At 38.2% G+C, this 19403-nt stretch overlaps 1 long non-coding RNA gene across 2 annotated transcripts; it reads right to left on the reverse strand.

Moving 5' to 3' along the window:
• Window positions 1-395: 395 nt before the first annotated feature.
• LOC120224338 lies at window positions 396-14861 on the reverse strand. Of its 2 annotated transcripts, none has more exons than XR_005526533.1 (4): window positions 14688-14861; window positions 12017-12180; window positions 3855-3978; window positions 396-778 (listed from the first exon to the last, which is right to left on the reverse strand). It is a non-coding gene; the product is annotated as an uncharacterized LOC120224338 (long non-coding RNA). The 2 variants fall into 2 exon arrangements; XR_005526532.1 differs by lacking the exon at window positions 14688-14861 and adding an exon at window positions 13458-13542.
• Window positions 14862-19403: the final 4542 nt, after the last annotated feature.

Below are 19403 nucleotides of genomic sequence, written 5' to 3' on the forward strand. Positions count from 1 at the left end.
AAAACATGTTCCTAATTCCAAGTATTTATTGGTGTAAGCTGGGGTTTATTTTAATTTCTCTAAAGTCTAAGCCAAATACAGAAATAAAACTGAACATGAAGCTGACATAAGGCTAATATTTTATACAAAAATCCAATTTCAAATTTTAGTAATGATCTTCATGCTTTCATTGACTGGCTTGACATTAATATCAACTGGTTAGGATTCATAAAATAAGTTATTGTAGTATAAAATACTAGATCCAACTATTTAATACTTTGAGGTACTTATTTATTTGTTTGTTCGTTTATGTATTTCTTTATGTAAACTCTGTCCCCAATATGGGCTTGAACTCAGGACCCTGAGATCAATAGTTGCATGCTCTACCAACTGAACATACTTTGAGATATTGCTTTGTTTCCAAATAGTGCCCCACACACATAAAATATGAGTTGAAAATCTCAAGCATTGGTAATGGTGAGCTGACAAAGGATTTAAGAGCCGCATGATGATATATTTGAAAAACCCACAATCATCTTGATGGTGAAGTTAGAAAAAGAGAGAGTTGAGTCTGAAGTACCGTTATTGTTATCCAGGGAAGAGCTGGTCCTATGACTCTCAAAAGTCACACTGAGACTGGGGAGGAGTGAGAGGAGAGAATGGGGTGGCAGGCATCGAGGCATAGAATCCGTCACATGGGGCCAATGTTCAGGTGCAGAGAATGGTGAAGGGATGGGATGGTGGCTTCCATGACTGGGTGAATCTGACAGCTTCTTCGTCTTTGAACTTGCTCTGTAAGCTGGGCACGGTCACCCCCACATAAAAAATGTTCAGTAAATACGTTCACATAAAAAAATGTTCAGTAAATACGTTTTGAAGGGTTGAAATATATGCCAATTAACAGTGCTTTGGTGGGCTCATAATACTTTGAAAATTCCCTTCCAATAGACTTTTATGATCCCACAGATTGTCCCTTTTTCTCTTAAGGGAGTTTGTCAAAAATAAGAACCACTTCTAATGCCTGCAATTTTTTCCTATAGTGGTTTCTCTGAATTAAAGAATGCCTTCTACCAAAAAATCCCTTTTACATCATAATTCAGAGAGCATCTAAATGGAAAATCCTCCTTTGCCCCCAATCTATGGGTAGTACTTTTAGTACTGCATTTAGTAGGCAATAGAACTGCTTTAAGCAAAGCTCCAAACTTATTTGTGCTTTTCTGTGTATTAGAAATATTTGAGGAAAGATATTTGTTTCTGAAGCAATTACAGATTCATAGGAGTTGCAAAGGAAATGTACAGGGAGTCCCAGTGAACCCTTCATAAGGAAATATATTTTAAAATTATCTAGGAATTAATTCCCTATTGCTAAAGAACACACACACACACACACACACACACACGTATGTATATATGAATACAAGAGACTGGGTGAAGCAGGGATATGAGATATTAAAGCAGAAAATAGCAATATTGACATGTTAATGACTCATTAGCTTTTCCCAAGAGTAACTAAGTGTTGCTATGTTTCCAAAGGTGTCCGGTTTGGACCAAAGTCAGTGACAAAATCCTCACAAGTATGTGGAAACTGAGACAGTAAACATATTTCTCTGGTATTTAATTAACTCTACAGAACATAAGGCAAGTAAAATCCATCTCTAAAGGAAAAGCAACAATCACAGCTATTAGCATCGTTCAAACGCACACACACATGCCTGCGTGCTTGCCTGCACACACCACATACACACACAAGCAAAATGAATAGTTGGCTGGTTTTAAATCTGAAATACATTTCACTTTTCCTGCATATCACATTTTGAAACATCTTGGACTTTTCATTGGCTCAACATTATTGAAGAGACTGATAAGACTTTTGGCAAAACTCCTTTGAAACATACAACTAATTCTGATACCTGATTTTTTGCAGCCAATCTTCTCTTTACCCTGGGGAGCTCTTCTCTTTACCCCTATTTTAATCCTCACAGTAGTTTTCAGTTCTTTCTCCTCTATACCACTGACAAAGTGACTACATATTCCAGACCATGTGAAGTGGCCATACTTGGTATTTTCTAGGCCAATGACACAGTTTTACCAGACATTTGTTTAACATGTTACAGGTTCAAATGCTTTTCACATACATTATCTTATTTCACTAGCCAACCACCCTGCATAGTCAGTATTATTTCTCTATTCAACTTCATAGAAAGTTGAGCTTAGGGATGATGAAAAGATTTTCCTTAAATCAAATAACTAGTTAGGAGCAAGGTCTGGATAAAGATCCTGGTTTTATACTTCTAAATCCCATGATCCTTCTCTGCTACCATAGCTGTTGTAACCAGAATATCCTCAAATTCTCAAGCTTTCTGAGACTACCTTCAGTGAATATTCCAGTAAAATGACTGGATGCCCCACATCTCCTACTCTGGCCACCTCAGCATACCTAAATATCCCCAAAATTGATTGTGATTGGTGCTTTCCCTTGGGGTTCTCACTGCAATGTTGTTTTTTTTTCTTTATCCCCCCCCCAAAACTTCAATTTCTTGTTTCTACTGCCTTTTGAATCTCTACTTTGCATTGGGTCTCTTCAACTCAAAGTCTTCTTTCTGTAGGTTTGGACGGTAACCAAGCCTCACCAATGGGTTTGGTGAGTGGATTTGACAGGTGCCTCTTTCCAGGCTTGACTAGTTGGTTCTCATATGTGTCGTCCCTATCCCTTTCCTCCTTGCCAGGGGCTGGAATGGCCACAGTAAGGACCACATTGGAAGGCACCTCTTGAGGATGAAGACATGGCCTCAGCGTGGATTCATGAATAATTGAGTGGAGGAGGCCATGCTGTGAACTGATACCCCGCCGGATCATCATGTAAGCGAGAAATAGACTTTTTATTTATTAATAGACTTTTAATAGACCTTTTGATTTATTTCTGAAATCACTGACTCTTGCCTTATCTTACCTAGTTAACTCTTCCTAACCAAACATACTCATTAAAGAGGCTCCCTAACTGAAGGTAAATTCTCTTGCTAACAGAAGTTCTATCTTTACCTTAGCCCAAAGAGCTTTTTGGGTATTAGGTTGCTTTTCCATTACACTATGTAAGATGGTAGAGAATGCTGCAAAAAGTACAGTCCCTGAGAGGAGGCAGACTTTTGGGGTCAAGTGCAGATTACATACATTTAGCTGTGTGACATTGGATAAGTAGACTAATCTCTGAGCCACAATTCCATTATCACAAAAGTGGGGTATTTGGGGAGAAGTAAATATGATAATGGTGTTCAATTTTATATCACAGGTTTCCTGAATATATCTGGCACATGGTGTACAGTCAATAAATATTAGTAATAGTTATTATTGCTCATGGAGTGCTTGTTTTAAGCTTTCCCATGGCTAAAAAAATATATATGGTGGATAGGGTGCCTGGGTGGCTCAATTGGTTAAGCCTCTGACTTTAGCTCAGGTCATGATCTCACAGTTTGTGGGTTCAAGCCCCATGTTGGGTTCTGTGCTGACAGCTTAGAGCCTGGAGCCTGCTTTGGATTTTGTGTCTCCCTCTTTTTGCCCCTCCCCTGCTCGTGCATTCTCTCTCTCAAAAATAAATAAATGTTAAAAATTATATATATATATATATATATATATATATATATATATATATATTTGGACCCAAATATATATATATAATGTTCCAAGAGGAACAGACATCTGCTCCTCAGAGATCTCAGCCCAAGTAGGAGAAACGTGGACATTTAACTGACCCTGCTTGTTTTCTCCCAGATTATGGTCTCTCTGTTTTTACCAGCCCGGGCTCCTTTCTAGTTTGTTTTTGCACAATGGTATATCCAGTCCTTTACTATTCCAGTAAAGTTCATTTCCAGCTCTGATACCTTGTCCATGATAAGCATTCACAGGTTTTCATTCATCTTACATCTGGTACACCTTTGTGGTAACCGATAGCTCCTCTGGCTTATGAGAGCCTTCTTCTTCCAGCCTCCAAACACCTAGATAACACTTTGAGTGGGGAGGGAAATAATTCGTTAAAAGATGACACAAATTTAAAAGTTAATACATGAACCCAATAAGGCCATAATTCAATTCCCTAAAAGCTTATTTTCCTTAAAACATGTTTAAAATACATATTCCATATTTTATAGTAATTACATAGTTTTCTTAAAAATATTGCTATTAAACTATAACCATGGTTCACCTCACCACTCATTGTTAATATTTTGATCTAATTACTTCTATTCTCTTTTCAAACATATGCAGGCTCGAACGTGTGCAAATGTAGACCCTTGTTTGGTTTGTTTGCTTGTTTTTTGTCTTTGCTTCTGTTATTTTCCAAATTTGAGTTCATACTATTCAGTTTCATATTTTTCTTTTTTGGTTGAACATCTAATAGAGTGAACATTTTTGTACCCAAGAGTCATTTATCGGGCCAATTTACATTTCTACTGTGATGGTGCAGTAGTCATTTAGTTTGGGGCTTAGAGTCAAGAGAAAATTTTGAGTTCTTAAGCTTTCTTTTGTGGAAACTCTTCAGCAGCTTTTGTGAGAATTACTGTTTGGGTCCAAATTCTCTCGGTTCTTATCACCTGGCCTTCACTTATTTTATGGTTAGCAGAGCTGTTAGCGGGTGGGCAATCCATGCCATTCCCTGGCACTTACCTTCATGAGTATTTACTGGAGTGGACATGGGGAGTGCTGTAGTTCATTATCAGTAGGAGACTGATCTTTAATTTTACCTCCAATGCTCACACAGAACACAAACAACCCTTATATCCACACTTGGAATTACCTTGTACTTTTCTCTCTGATGTCATGATTAAGACGTATGTCTTAATACCAACAATACTAACATATACAGAAGTTAACATTATTGAGAAAGGAAACTGGTGATGACTTCTCATAATCTGGTGGTTTAGGTATTCTCTGGAGAGATGGAGCACAGACCAGACCCTGGAAATTTCCATAGACTGGAAGTCATGAAACATTGAAGATTTTAGGCTGACTGTAAACATACATTATCTTATGGAAAATGAGATGGTAAACTATTGCGCTGTGCCTAACAGATGGAGGCAAGGGTAGGAAAGCAAGGGTTTTTATGGTTTTAACCTAGGGTTTTACCTTTTGTGTCTGCCTCCATCAAACCTGCCAAGCACACTTAGTAGATTCATAGTGCTGAACTGGCAAGCAAGTTTGAAGGCGGGGGTGGAGAAGGCCGAGATGAAAACCAAGGGATTCCATTAGAAATTGCCTCTGCTCCCTCATTAATCTTTTACGGCAAATAATACATGCAGAACTCAGGCTACTGAGGTCTCCAAAGAATATCATTTTTTGTGAGCTTATAACAAATTAAAGAAATAAATTAAGTCACTAGCCCAGCAGGGAAGTGCTTGAAATCCTGGGCTCTGTCGTCTTTACTGCCGTCCTGAAATTAAAGTAACAAAGAGGGTTTTTTTTGAAATACGTATATTTCAAATATATACTATATATATTATATACAGGTAAATTGCTAATGTAGTTTCCACTTTGTTTTGTTATTAGCCTTAGCATATTCCAAAAGTCCCTCTGTGTGCTAGTCTCAAAACTTGTACCTGCTACTCATTAATTCCAAATAGAAGTGTAGAATGGACTAGGACCAAAAACATGGTATTCTTTTATAGAGGAGTAGAGAAGTGGACATTGTCTCTTTGGCTTTGTGGATTTACACGCATAAGATATGTGCTTGTTCATACAAAGACTGTCTGGTTTCCAACATGAGAGAGATGGGCATAACAGAGTTGAGTTTGGGGCACTGAGTGCAAGAAGGTGAGCTGTTCCAATGGAGAGGATGCTGTGTCTGTTGGCGTGCATGCCACAACATGGCACCACATTTGACCTGCTGTGTGGTTCACTTAGCTCCCTTGCAGTGCCCCGTGAGGTGCCCCTTTCTTACTGATGAAGATCGAGGGCATATCGACACCACTCTCTTCAAATAAGAAGAAATAAAGAATGCTATAGACTGTATCATCTTTCTTCTACTTAATCATTATTAACCACATGATCATCTAAGCCTTTATAATCCCTGTTACTGATCTATTTCAACTAGAACAAATAATAGTGTAGTGGAAGTATCAAATGTAAAAAACACTAGTCTTCTGATCCTGCTCTGGAGAGAAATAAAATGGGCACTGACAACTGGCCATATATCAAACTGCACGCATTTTTATAATGTTATAGGATGTTGGAGTCAGGAATAGAGATCAAGTCCAGCTCTTGTTCTCATAAAAGGAGGAAGGAGCAGACCCATGTATGTACAGGGACTAAACTTCGCTTTCTGATTTGCAGTTCAGTCAAGTGACCTTTCCTCTACAGCAGGTGGCTTTCCTCTGGTATACACACACACACACACACACACACACACGCATGCATGCATGGCACACACTTGTGCATATACAAATCTCAGCCTCTCCCCCATTATGTCCTAAAACACTGTTTCTAAAATCTCCACCTGCTGTCTAATTTCAGAGAATATAGCATGGAAGACATGAGTACATTGTGGTAAGAAGCTTCTTAGTTAGTCCTAAGAGAAAAGTTTTAGGCAGCAAAAGCCAGAAAACATAGCAAAGATTTATGAAGGGAAAGCACGTGCTCTCCTTCCTACGTGTGCCGATGTTGGTATGCTGGTCTGCGTAATTTTCAGCTGTGGACAAAGATTAACCCATGGGATGTCTTTGAATTTCAAATGCTTCCACATTCAGAAATGCTCCCGTGTACCCTTAAGTCATCATAATCTAAAATACAGTATGTGGCACAAGTTTCAAATCAAGCACTCTTCGCTTCACAGAACAGATGTAGTCTCTGAGCCTTATTACCTAAAGTGCCTGAGTGCATCATTTTCTTCTGAAATTAACACAGGCAACTGTCACAGATTGGATAGCAGTTGGGGAGGCACTGGAGAAAGAGACTGGAGGAGAGGAGATACCGTTATTCTCTGAACTTGGCTTTTACAAAATGTTCCTTGTCAACTAACCTCATTTTTCTTCTGTAAAATGAAAGGGCTGGAGTCCATGAAATATAACATTAAAAGTATATATGATGTGGACATCATCGATGTACATCTAATTTGTCTTATTGTGATATAAGACACCTGATGACACTTGCCCATTCCTTCATGCTACATCTTTTTTTTTAATTTTTTAATGTTTTATTTATTTCTGAGAGAGAGGGAGAGACAGTGTGAGCAGGGGAGGGTCAGAGAGAGAGGGAGACACAGAATCTGAAGCAGGCTCCAGACTCTGAGCTGTCAGCACAGAGCCCGACACGGGGCTCTAACCCATGAACCGTGAGATCATGACCTGAGCCAAAGTCAGATGTTTAACCGACTGAGCCACCCAGGAGCCCCTCCCTCATCCTGTATCTTAACCATATATAGGGACACTCTAAAGGCTCTACTGACCAGCTCTCCTGCAATTACAGTCCAGAAAAATGAAAGTGGTGAGTAGATTCACCATGTACCATAAAGCAAATAAAGACAATATGATGTCTTTAGAGTGTAAGTTTCAGAATCAGGGGGGAAGAAAACCCTAGGTTTGAATCTACTCTGTTCCTTATTAATTATTGATACTTAGTCAAATCACTTCATCATCTGCCCCAGTTGACTCAGCTGTAAAATGGGGATAATGATAAATGTAAGGATTAAATCAGATAACGCATGGTAGGTGCCAAACATAAAGTAGCTGTTAGTAAACGTTCAGAGGCTAACCAAGGACGCTCAGCACTAGAATCATCTGAATGCCAGGACTATTCAGCTTGGAGAAGTGGTGGAGGCAGAATTGCTCCCAGTGGTTTTAGTCTCTTTAACATTTAAGAGGAAAGACCAGTTGCTTGGCCTGCAATAATCTTCATTTCAGCAACTTTCATCCTGAATAATATTTTCTCAGCCAGACAACAGTAAACACCTACAAGCCCATGTTGTCAGGGGCAGAGCCCCAAATGGGTACTTGGGGTCATACAAATCAGGTTAGGTAGTGCTAGTTATTATGAAGTACTTCCCTGTGTTGAACAAAATATTTATCTCCATATAAATGTTATCCATCTACTTAGCGTCTCTCTGAAAAAACTCGCTCAACAACAGAGGCCAAGATCAATAGAAATGCTTAACACAGGTGAGTAATCCTATCTGCAACACTGGTCAGGTTAGCCTTGGTCAGTGGTAGCAAATTCAGGGAAACACAATTCTTATACCATATTTGTCTCCCTCATCTTTAAGTTCAGTTTGCTTCAGGTGTGGCCAGTGCCATCAGTGTTTTCCTGTGAGCCAGTGCTCAATTGCAGAAATCATCCACTTCTCATGCCTTACCTAGTATCCCTAAAAGTTGCCCACAACAAATGAAATCCAACTAGAAGTGGCTCAATACAGACATTAATTTTCACACAGAATAAGCAGTCTGGAGGTAGGCACTCCACTATACCATGTTCAGTGTGCTGGATCTTCATGACATCTTCATGTGATGGACACGTATCCAGGAAGCAGTGCCTATCTGTTGTCATATCTGTACTCTTATTAAGTCAGCAAATTGTTCCCAGGAGTCCCTAGAGATAGTCTCATACAGCTGATGGACTGAGAAATGTATTGCCTGCCATATTTCAGGCAAAGAGGCATGATGAATTTATACTTAAAATCTTCAACATCAATAAGAGAGGTTAAGAATGCATTTGGACTGAGTGTTGAGTCAGTGAGTGAGCACCATCTGCCACTCATCTCGAAGAGTTTCTCTGATCCCACAGTTGTTTAAGTACACTGTCCTTCATCGGAACTCACATACTGCTTACGGTCCGTATGGATAAGGTCTCGGTTTGTTGGCTGTATTTGTATATGGTTCTTTTGTGATTATATATCTGGGACATCTCTTCAGGAGCAGGCAATAGGTTTTCAAATATCTTAACATTGCATAAAATCGCAAAATTTCCCAAGAGCTTCTAGCCACAAGCCATTTTTTGGTCTTCTGCAGGGCACAGATTTTTAGTTCTGTTTTATGGAGAATTTGAGATTCAAAGAGATTATGTGATTTACCGAGTTGAGCATGATTTATTCAAGACTAGAACTCATGCATTTTGATTGTTAAACCAGTGCTTCCTCAACAATTCTATGTTATAAATGATATATATTTATATAGATATGTATGTATGTATTCACACAGACCTAGTAAAGCTAAATACACTTACAATGCTGTTGCATAAAATTAGAAATCAAATAGTAGTAGTCTTATCTAAAAAGTTCCTGTAATCTGTGGATAATGTGTATCATAACTGTGTAAGTTATTATCCAAACTTTGTCACTTTTAAGAATGAGTTAATAATTTCTGAAGAATAATAGAGTGAACTGGAACTTTCTTTGACAAAAAAATAACTTCTTTCTCTTTTTTTGAGATAATCTTATTTTTTATCTTTATGTGCTTATTTATTTATTTGTAAGTAAGCTCCATGCCCAGTGCCAAGCCCAATGTGAGGCTTGATTTTCCAACCCTGAGATCAAGACCTGAGCTGAGATCAAGAGTCAGATGTGTAACCAACTGAGCCACCCAGGCGCCTTGGGAAAAAGTAACTGCTAGTCACCCGGGTAATGGGTGATTGGGGTGTGATAGAGCTTGGAATTTATTAGGAAAGAAGAGACTGGAGTGAAAAGGTACTGCGTATACTCAGAGTCATCAGATTAATTTTTTTCTGAGCACAAAGAGAAGCTTAAATAAAAGGGTAAGAATTAGGAATATTAAAACACAGTATTGATATTAAATACTTCATAGCCAAACAAGAAAATATTAATATTCCTATGAAATGCCTCTCTGACAGCAAAGAACATATGAGCTTCACTTTTACTAAACTACTACTTTTCTATTTTCTTTGCAATAAGAAATTAAAGCATCCAAGATGGCGCAAAATGTAGGGCTTTGAGGGAATGGTGAGGAGAGCACCCTTTGAAGGGGAAGGTTTTCCTTACAAGCCTGATCTTTCTCTTCGCTACTTTATTCACTCCATGCTGTCTGTCACCTATTTTCAACAAAAAACGGTGGTGTGTACCATGTTCCAAATATTATGAAAGTATTGGGGCTTTAAAGGTCACTCAGGCCGCTCACCATCTAAGTGAAGGGGACAATAAATGGACAATAAGGATTGACAAGTGCTATAGGTAGAGTTCACCGTGATATGCTCAGGGAGTATAGAAGATGACTTGAAGAACTGGTACAGAATTGCTAGGGGAAAATAATAATTTTTAACAGCCCTAATAAAGAGTCTGAGTCCATGTTTTTTGATGTGTGACTTCTGACAGCCTTTAAGCCAAACCTCTCTTTCATCCCCTTCTGCCTCACATCTGGGAAAGCTGATAAGAAATCCCAGATGCTCCCTTCTTTGGTACCTGTGGGAGTTTCAAACCATGCAAAGCCTTACCCATGAAAGAGTTCCTTCACCCCAGTCCCTCCACCTAACTACAATAAAAACCCCAACCTCCTTTCTGTGTTCTCCAAGCACTTTCAGACCAACTTGGGAAGCCTGCCTACTATCTCCAGAAAACCACGCCACATGAATAACAAACCTTTCCATACTTTCTGGGTACGTGTGGCATCATTAGTCTTGACATCTGACCTAGATTTTGGATGGGGGTTCATTTCTGTCTTCACAGTGGCCACAACAGCAGCTTTACCGAGGCATAATTCACATACTCTGAAATTCTCGTTAAGGGTATAATTCATGATTTTTAGTAAATTGACAGAGTTACACAATAATCACCAAAATAAATTTTAGAATGCTTTCATTGCCCAAAATGATTTTTGTATTAGTTTGCCACCAGTCCCTTCTCCCATTTCAGCCCCAGGCAATCACTAGTCTGCTGTCTTTATAGACTTGCTTTTTCTGGACATTCCATAAGAATGAATCCACATAAATGTACTATCTACATAGATACAGATAGATATAATTCCTTTTTATTTAAAAGATTTAAAATCAATTGTTCTAAAGCAACAGTGCCAGAGAGCTGGCCTAAAAATAGTTTTCATGTGTTTGAGGTATTCCAGTGTATCTCAGTGGAAGAAAAAAATCATTTTTCACCTTTTCCAAAGACAGCGGAAAAATTAGAAAGAGCTACAGCAGTAGTGTATATATTGAATTTAAGACAAGGTCTCCTGACCCTTCTCAAATAATAAATCCAAATATCTAGGTGAATCTCCTTCCCTAAAGATCCTTAAGAATAACGCAGATAGCTGGCTCGCTGTTTTAAGTAAATGGCTGGAGCAGTATTGCTTCTAAGTCACTATGTTCCCTTATATCTTATTTTATTACACACAATATAATATAATATTATATCTATTTATTTGGGGAAAGGGGTGAATACAGCGTCCAATCGTTTTTCTTTCTGATTACGCTTTTTTCCCATATAATGAGCAAAGATTATCAGACTATGTATCATATACTTCAACTGGCTTTGACTAACCAGTGGTCTTATTTTGTTCACCTGTAAGAGTTAAATAATGGTTTCTAAATTTCTTTGTAGCTGCAAATGTGAAGCCTTCTATACCACAGACACACGATTGTATTGGGTTGTTTTTGTCTTAAAATGATGCAAAGTTCTTCCAGTAATGCTGGGTTAGGAAATTTTGACCAACTTTTCTGCTAAAACCAATTTAAAAACCTGGACAAAGTAAAAATTACATCTTACTGATGCATGAGAAAGCAAACAAGAAAGTGAGGAATTACAGAGCCAAAATTAAAGAGAATGAATGCCAAGGAAGAAAGCCTTGTCTTCAGAGATCCTTTTCCCCTAAAGTCATCTACCTATTTCAAAATTAGTGGCAGATAGTCTAAGAAGCTTAATTACATTTTTGACAGACTTACAAGTCTGGAAAAACAAAAACAAAGTCACAAGCCTGTTAAGAAATGAGGCTCGACCCAAAAATCAAAGGTACAGACCGGGAAGGCTTTATGGCATCTATAGCTCGAGCTCATCAGGGAAACACTACTAACAGAGACGAATTAAGCTGCCTCCCCTAAACGTTCGCGAGGTCCTACTTACATAGAGAAAGTTTCATCATCCTGATTGGTTGGAAGGGACTGGTCCTGATTGGTGGATATTGGCAGGCCACTCAGGCAGCCCATTGGTGCTTTTTGGAGCCAGAGTCCTCTGGTTTAAGTTCAGCTCCTACGTGGGGCCAGTTCTGGCCGCATCCTGGTTCTGCTCTGTAGGAAGAGAGGTTTAACAGTAGCAGTCAAGAGAATGCACCAAAAGTGCACAGTGTCTTCCACCTGGGGCTAGACCCATGGTCCCCAACTGCCTGGGTCCCTCCAAGGAAAGCAGATCGTTGAAAACAAATATTCCTGACTGCCTGACAAAAAGCAAATGTAAATTCCTTGTAAAAGAAGATGTAATTCTAGGTTACAAATTACCCGCATATTGTATAAAAATACAGTGCGCTGCGTTCTACTTAAAGCAACCAGGGATGCAAAAGGATGCCAGAAAACTTGATTGAAGCCTGAATATCAAGAGAAACAACAGAAAGTAGAAAAAGTCCTAGAGGGCATCCAGATAGTGGAGTGTTTAGACAAGGATTTTAAGATATCTACACTTCACGTATTCTAGGTTCAGATTGAGGCTTTAAGCACAACACTGGAAAATATTTGAAAAAACTAAAGAATTGAATGAAAATTCAATTTTGAAAACAATAATATATTTTCTGTAGATAGATTGAAGGAAGAAAGAAAGAGACAAAAATGGAAAATATGACCAAAAATAGACAAATTGAAGTGAGAAAGGAATGTAGTTGGGGTGTAATAAAAAGGGGAAACAGGAAAAGGGCTTATATACACAGAATTGCAGCACTAGGGGAGAAGAGGGGGTGGTAGACGCAATATTACAAGGGACAATTGCTGAGAATTTTCCAAAGCCAGTAAAAATATCAAGCCCCGTATTTTCAAAGATGTATAAACTTCAGTAATATAAAGGAAACCACACCTAGGGCATCATGACAAAAATGACAGAAACCAAATCATAGAGGAAGATTTAAGTGCAGACAGAGGAGAAAAATGTGTCTTCACCAAAGCAGGAATTATGCTGCCAGTTGTCTTCTCTAAATAATTCACAGAAGCTGGAATACAATGGAATTAGAGCATTAAACTAACAAGGGGGAGGATAAAAACTTTCAACCTAAAATTCCATAATCAGTGAAAATATCTTTCAGGACTCGAAGTAGTAATGAAGACACTGGCTTCATTCAAGTCTTCTTAAAATGGTAAGAACTTTTCACTCAAAGATGTAAATTAGTGGAAATGATAAAGAACACTTTTTAGGAAGAAAGAAAATGATCCTAGAAAAAGCTCAGGGCCGTGGAAAGGAATGGGCTCACCATGGAAAGCAGTATAGAGGTTCCTTAAAAAATAAAAAAAAGAGAACTACCATATCTCCTACATATATCCACATCTGGGTACATATCCTATGTGCCCTGCAGTGTTATTCATACCAACCAAGGTGTGGAAACAACTTCAATGACCATTGGCAGAGGGATGCGTACAGAAAATGTGAGTTAAACATTCAATGGAATGCCGTTCAGCCTAAAGAGGAAAAGAAAGAAAGAAGTTCAGCAACATGGATGGATCTTGAGGTGATTATGTTAAGTGGAATAATCCAGACACAGAAAGATAAATACTTCATGACTCTACTTACGTGAGCTAGCTAAAATAGTCAATTCATAAAACCAAAGACTGCAGTAGTGGTTACTGGGGTCCCGGCGGGGAAGGGGGAGAGGGAAATGAGGAGTGATTCATTGATAGACAACATTTCAGTTAAGTAAGATAAATAAGCTCTAGAGGCTGTTGTACAACATGGTATCTATAGTGAAGATAATGTATTTATTGTACACTTAAAATTTGTTTAGAGGATGGCCTTGCGGTAAGCATCTTATCACAATAAAATTTTTAAAAAATTAAGGACATAAAATACATGCCCGTAAGTATAAATAAACAAACAGTAGACAAATCGTAAGGAATAAATAAATAAGAAGGAATAAAGAGCAACAGAAAGAATAAATATGCACATAATTCTAGATTAATATTGACTATATAAGACCCTAAAGTAATGTCTTACAGAATTTTTAAAAATATATAAAATTAAAATACATAATAACAATATTATACAAGAATGGAGGTGGGGTAAACGGAATTAAAATGTTCCTAGGATTTTGAATCGTTGGAAAGAGTCAAAAAGTAAAGATTTATTTTAGGCATCTCTAAGGCAAGGAAGCATTTTGTAATCTCCAGGAAATAATATGTTAACTCAGAAATGTGCTAAGTATATTTCAGTAAAAATGTTTCTCTTCATCTACTCGCCTTGTGCCTATTTTAAGTTTTGATATGTTTCTTCATGTGTTTATGTTACATGTGAAGAACGAAAAAAAAAATGACCTTTCAAGAAAAACTAAAAATCATGCGAAAGCTCACATTCAACTTCGTATGCATCTGTTAGGAAAAGCAAATCACCTGAAGGTGACTTTAAAGTGAAAGAAAACACCTTGGTTTAAGGTTGGAAGCTTTGGAAAAAGCACAGCCATTTTTAATCCGTGGTTGGCCAAAAAGTCTAAGGCATAAATCCAATTACTGTGTTCCTAAAGTAGCACATATGAACAGCTCTGTTAACAGGCCAACTTGCTCGAAGGGTTGTGAATCATTTCCCAAGTTTGGGTATTATTACTCACCTTGGAGGAAAGGCAGGTACAGAAGAGATAATTGGAAAAGAAAGGGAGCAGGTGAGTTGGCCTAGTTTAAACCTGTTCTGTGACCCCGCTGGAATTTGAGGTTCTGGAAGGTGAGAATCAGTATCTACCTACATTTTCCATACCCGAAAAGAGCTAGCTGTTGTGTTGAGGGGGCGATGCTGTCAGGGGTTAGAACCTTCGTCTGCTACTTACTAGCTGTGTGACCTTGGGTGATTCCTTTTGTGACGCTAACAGCTTTCTGTTCTGTAATATAAACAAAGCGGTTTAACCTTAAGCAACTGAGGTGTAAGAGCTAGGAAAATGTTTCTGAAAGTGTTTTGCTAAGAGAAAAGCATAGACAAGTATAAGATGTTATTTGCATTTCAAAATATCAATCACGCAATCGAGGTAAGTAGCATTTATCGATGCTTATAAAGCAATGGGCAGATTTCTAGTTAAGTATGAAAACCAAACGAAGGCTCTGTACATTTGGGTTAAAAGGAGGTGTTTAACCAGTTACAAGAAAGAGAAATTCAGATTTACACAGTGAATAGGACGTAGTAAGAATTTTCATTTTGTCACTGATAATATGGAAACTGCTTGTCAAGTTCTAAACGTACTTTCCTGTCATTAAGTAGACTTTTAGATTTGGTGCCTTTTGTAACCCCGTTTCTTGTAATAAGTACACAGAACCACAATGTTATTAGCATGATCATATTGTATCTCATCTGTTAAATAGCTTAATCTGGAACTTTCTTTATAAGCAAAACATGTATTATTCCAGGAAAAAGAAATTAAATAATATGCATTTGGATGATTTGGGGCTTCATGTTTAAAAGTCATCACTATGTTATTTTGGGATGATGGATAATAAACGTTTCCTCCCCAATTCTAAATAAACAAAGGGAATGTTCTGTTGGGCAGTGTTAATTGTGGATCCTCTGGGAAAATGTAGAGGTGGAGAGTTTTGAGCTAGTGATGATGCAGGAGTTTCCAAAAGACCCTTCATTTCAGTCTCCGGAGTTGTATGTATAGAAGTGAGAAAATATAGAGGCGCCTCGGTGGATCAGTTGGTTAAGTGTCCGACTTCGGCCCAGGTCATGATCTCGCCATTCATGGGTTTGAACTCCACAAACAGAGCCTGGTGCTGACAGCTCAGAGCCTGGAGCCTGCTTCTGATTCTGTGTCTGCCCCTGCCCCAATAATGTTCTATCTGTCTGTCTCTCTCTCTCTCTTTCTCTCTCTCTCAAAAATGACTAAACATTAAGAAAAAAAAATTTAAGTGAGAAAATATAACAGTTCTTGATGTTCATATCTAATGTGATTTTATTTAGAGAAGCAGATTTTGTTAGCTGGGAATAAGGGGAAAGACCAGGATGACAGGAATGCCCGACAACTTCACTGACTATTGTTACAGTTCAGAATGTCAATAATTCTAATGCCAGCGCCCATAAAAACAATGTAGCAATTATTATTGAGAAATGTATAGACTTGATGGGGTATTTTTCTCATTAATGCCACAGAGAAATTTGCATTAAGTTGAACAGTTTGTGATACCAAGTTATATCCTTAGATCACAATAATATATTGATATTCATTAAGTAAATAGCCTAATTATATTTTCTGGATAGAAATTTCAAGCGCTACATGAGACCCACAGAACATAGAGAGTTTATGAACTAGGAAGATCAATAATATTGACAATAACCAAGAAATAACTACTACAGGGTCACCTGAGTGGCTCAGTCTGTTGGCTCGGGTCATAATCTCATGGTTCGTGAGTTTGAGCCCCATGTTGGGCTCTCTGCTGTCAGTACAGAGCCTGCTTCAGATGCTCTGTCCCCCTCTCTACTCTTCCCTTGCTCTCGTTCTTTTACTCAAAAATGAACAAACATTTTTTTTTAAAAGTAACCACTACAGCTTCTTAGGACATCTAAAATATTGCTAAGCTTATAAAAAATGACGCTCTCAGCTTGAATACTTCTCACTCTCCATGCAGGTTCCCCCTGACTCAGCCCTTGCTTCTTTTCCCCATAATTTCTCCTTCTCCACCTCCCCTTCCACGGAGCATTTGCACCTGCTCTCCCTTCAGCCGTTCCCCCAAATCCTACCCGTCCTCCTCCCACTGCTTTTTAGGACAAAACATTTATATTCTGAATCCGATAAGAATGATGGTCAGTGGATATCACAGAACTCTCTGGATCTCTTACAAATTCTTACCCTCTGATTAACTCACCTAATTAATGCCAACATTTCATTTGGCTTTGTGTAGACCCAGCTACAGGAAACTTAACAAAAACTTTTTTTTTAAATCTTCCCTCCATCCCTTTTTCCGTCTTTTCTTCCTTCTTTCTTCCCACTCTCCCTTCTTGTCTGCCTGGTCTGAAATTTGACGGAGTGATACTTCAGCGTCTGCTAGTTCTCATTCTTGGCCCTTCCCAAAAGGTCTCTTTTTTTGAGTTTTACTCCCTCCTGGGGCTCTGGGTGAGTATTAAAAGTCCCGAAAGTGTCTTCAAAGGAGAACATAGAGTTCTAACAGTCAGCAGATACTTCTAGTGACATAGCTGTTTATCTTCATGGAAAGTGGAGGGCTGACTTCCATCATATGTATTCACCTCAACGTGCCAGACAGGGGGTGTGAGCCAGAGAGAGGGTAATGACACCCCAGGCTTTCAAAATTCTGTAAAGTCTTTTAACCTTTCCTGAATGGGTCCAACTTGCAAAGTGTAACAAGAGAGGGTATACACCAAAGTCTCTAAAGTATAGAAAGACACATGCAATCGCTCAGGCTCCTGGAGGTTTCTTTCAAGTGGATTTACTACAATAAGACAAAATATCTAACAGTATCCACACATAAATAGTTAATAATTTTCAAAAAAGTTGCCTTAAAAATACTGTCTGAAATGATGTGGAAGACATAGATCTGGGGGCACCTGGGTGGCTTAGTCGGTTAAGTGTCCGACTTTCGGTTAGGTCATGATCTCGTGGTTGGTGGGTTTGAGCCCTGTGTCGGGCTCTGTGCTGACAGCCAGCTCAGAGCCTGGAGCCTGTTTCTGAGTCTGTGACTCCCTCTCTCTCTGACCCTCCCTTGCTCATGCTGTCTCTTTCTCTCTCCTAGAAATAAATAAAACATTTTAAAAATTTAAAAAAAAAAGACAGATCTGGCTAAGCTAATTAGGTCACTTAATGCATTTGGTTGCAGAAAAAAAATTTTTTAATTTTCTGATTTCTGGATTTTTTTCTGTTTTTATTTTGTGAGAAAAAAGAGAAAATCTGGTTGTCTTACTCAAATCCTCAAGAAAATGGAAGTAAGATCAGCTATTTCTGGAACAGAGAAAATAGAATTACCACCACAGCCAGTAAGGTATTCTAGCCAGCCCCCTCTAGATGTTCCCTTATGGTACATATGCAAATCAGTTAACTTGATGGGGCTCAGTTTCAACATTTTTAAGAGAAGGAAAGAAGAGAAGAAAGAGGGATTGAAAAATGAATGCAAGGAGGAAGTGAGAAAGAGAAATTGTGTTAATGCATGGATTAGTAAACAATTTGAAAAAGGGAATGTATAGAGTGCTCTTGTTCACACCTAAGTGATCAAGTTTTAGTTGTTATATCATTGGTAAAAATTTTAATAGAATGCACAAAGCACTCAATTTACCTTTATAGCTCTTAGTGTATTTTGTTTGAGTAAAAGATATTGGGGGATAGTCCATGGATAAGAAAGCCAGAACATTGCAGTATCAGTACCAAGGACTTCTAAGAGGAGGTGATAGTTCATTATAATTGACTCTAAGAGAGTAGAACTGAGGATGAAGAAAGCCGTTTACCCAGAAAGGACAAATTGATACTGGAATATTGCTTCAGAACTACCCTCCATAACTGCTCCCTGATTTATGTGCATTGGCATTTGTGAATATGTTACTTCTGTTGTATAGATTCTTGGTGGAGGAATTCTTATCTATGTTTTTTCATTTGTAGGCGAACTGTATCTTACTCTCTTAGTCTAATTCATGTCTAACAGCTTTCTCATGACCAGACTAAAGCAAAGCTAATTTTAGCTGAACAAGGATGACAGCCATTTATGGGTTGGCCAGGGGAAAGAGATTGAAAATGACTTCAGGAAGACTGAATGTATCTCCCAACATTTTTTTAACATGAGGAACAGATCTACTACCTAGGTGGTAGTCTGCAAAGAAAAAAAGAACCTCTTTTTCCAGATCTCTGAATTAAGGGATTTATTTAATGGTACAATTTAATGCATAGCTAAAGGTGTCCAAATTTATCTAATAAGTAAAATATCCCCATAGTACTTTCAGTATAAAAGGAAGAAAGTTGGAGCTGGGTTCCAAATCCAGCTCTTTGGTTTAACGACTCAACTACCTATTTCCTTCATCTGTAAAATTACAAAGATAATACCTTCTTCATAGAATTGTGTCAGTGATTAAACTACTGGAATGGCATCATATGTATGGGCTATTAGTCATACAATTACATTACATATAGTAATTCCATTTTGTTTTCTGATACTCAAGCTATTTATTGGATTCTCATTAACCCTCATTTTTGTTAATACCCTCAAACAGATAGCTATGTATCCTAATGGAGTCTCACTAATAGGATGAACTCTATGAAAATATTTCCGCTTAATCTCCAAGGCAAATGACTCTATGTAATGCCAGATTTTGTTCTTAGTGAAAACTATTATCCCAAAGATCTAGT

The sequence above is a fragment of the Hyaena hyaena genome, unplaced genomic scaffold, assembly GCF_003009895.1.
Source record: "Hyaena hyaena isolate Hyena2069 unplaced genomic scaffold, ASM300989v1 scaffold_1160, whole genome shotgun sequence".
In the NCBI taxonomy this organism is placed as follows: domain Eukaryota; kingdom Metazoa; phylum Chordata; class Mammalia; order Carnivora; family Hyaenidae; genus Hyaena; species Hyaena hyaena.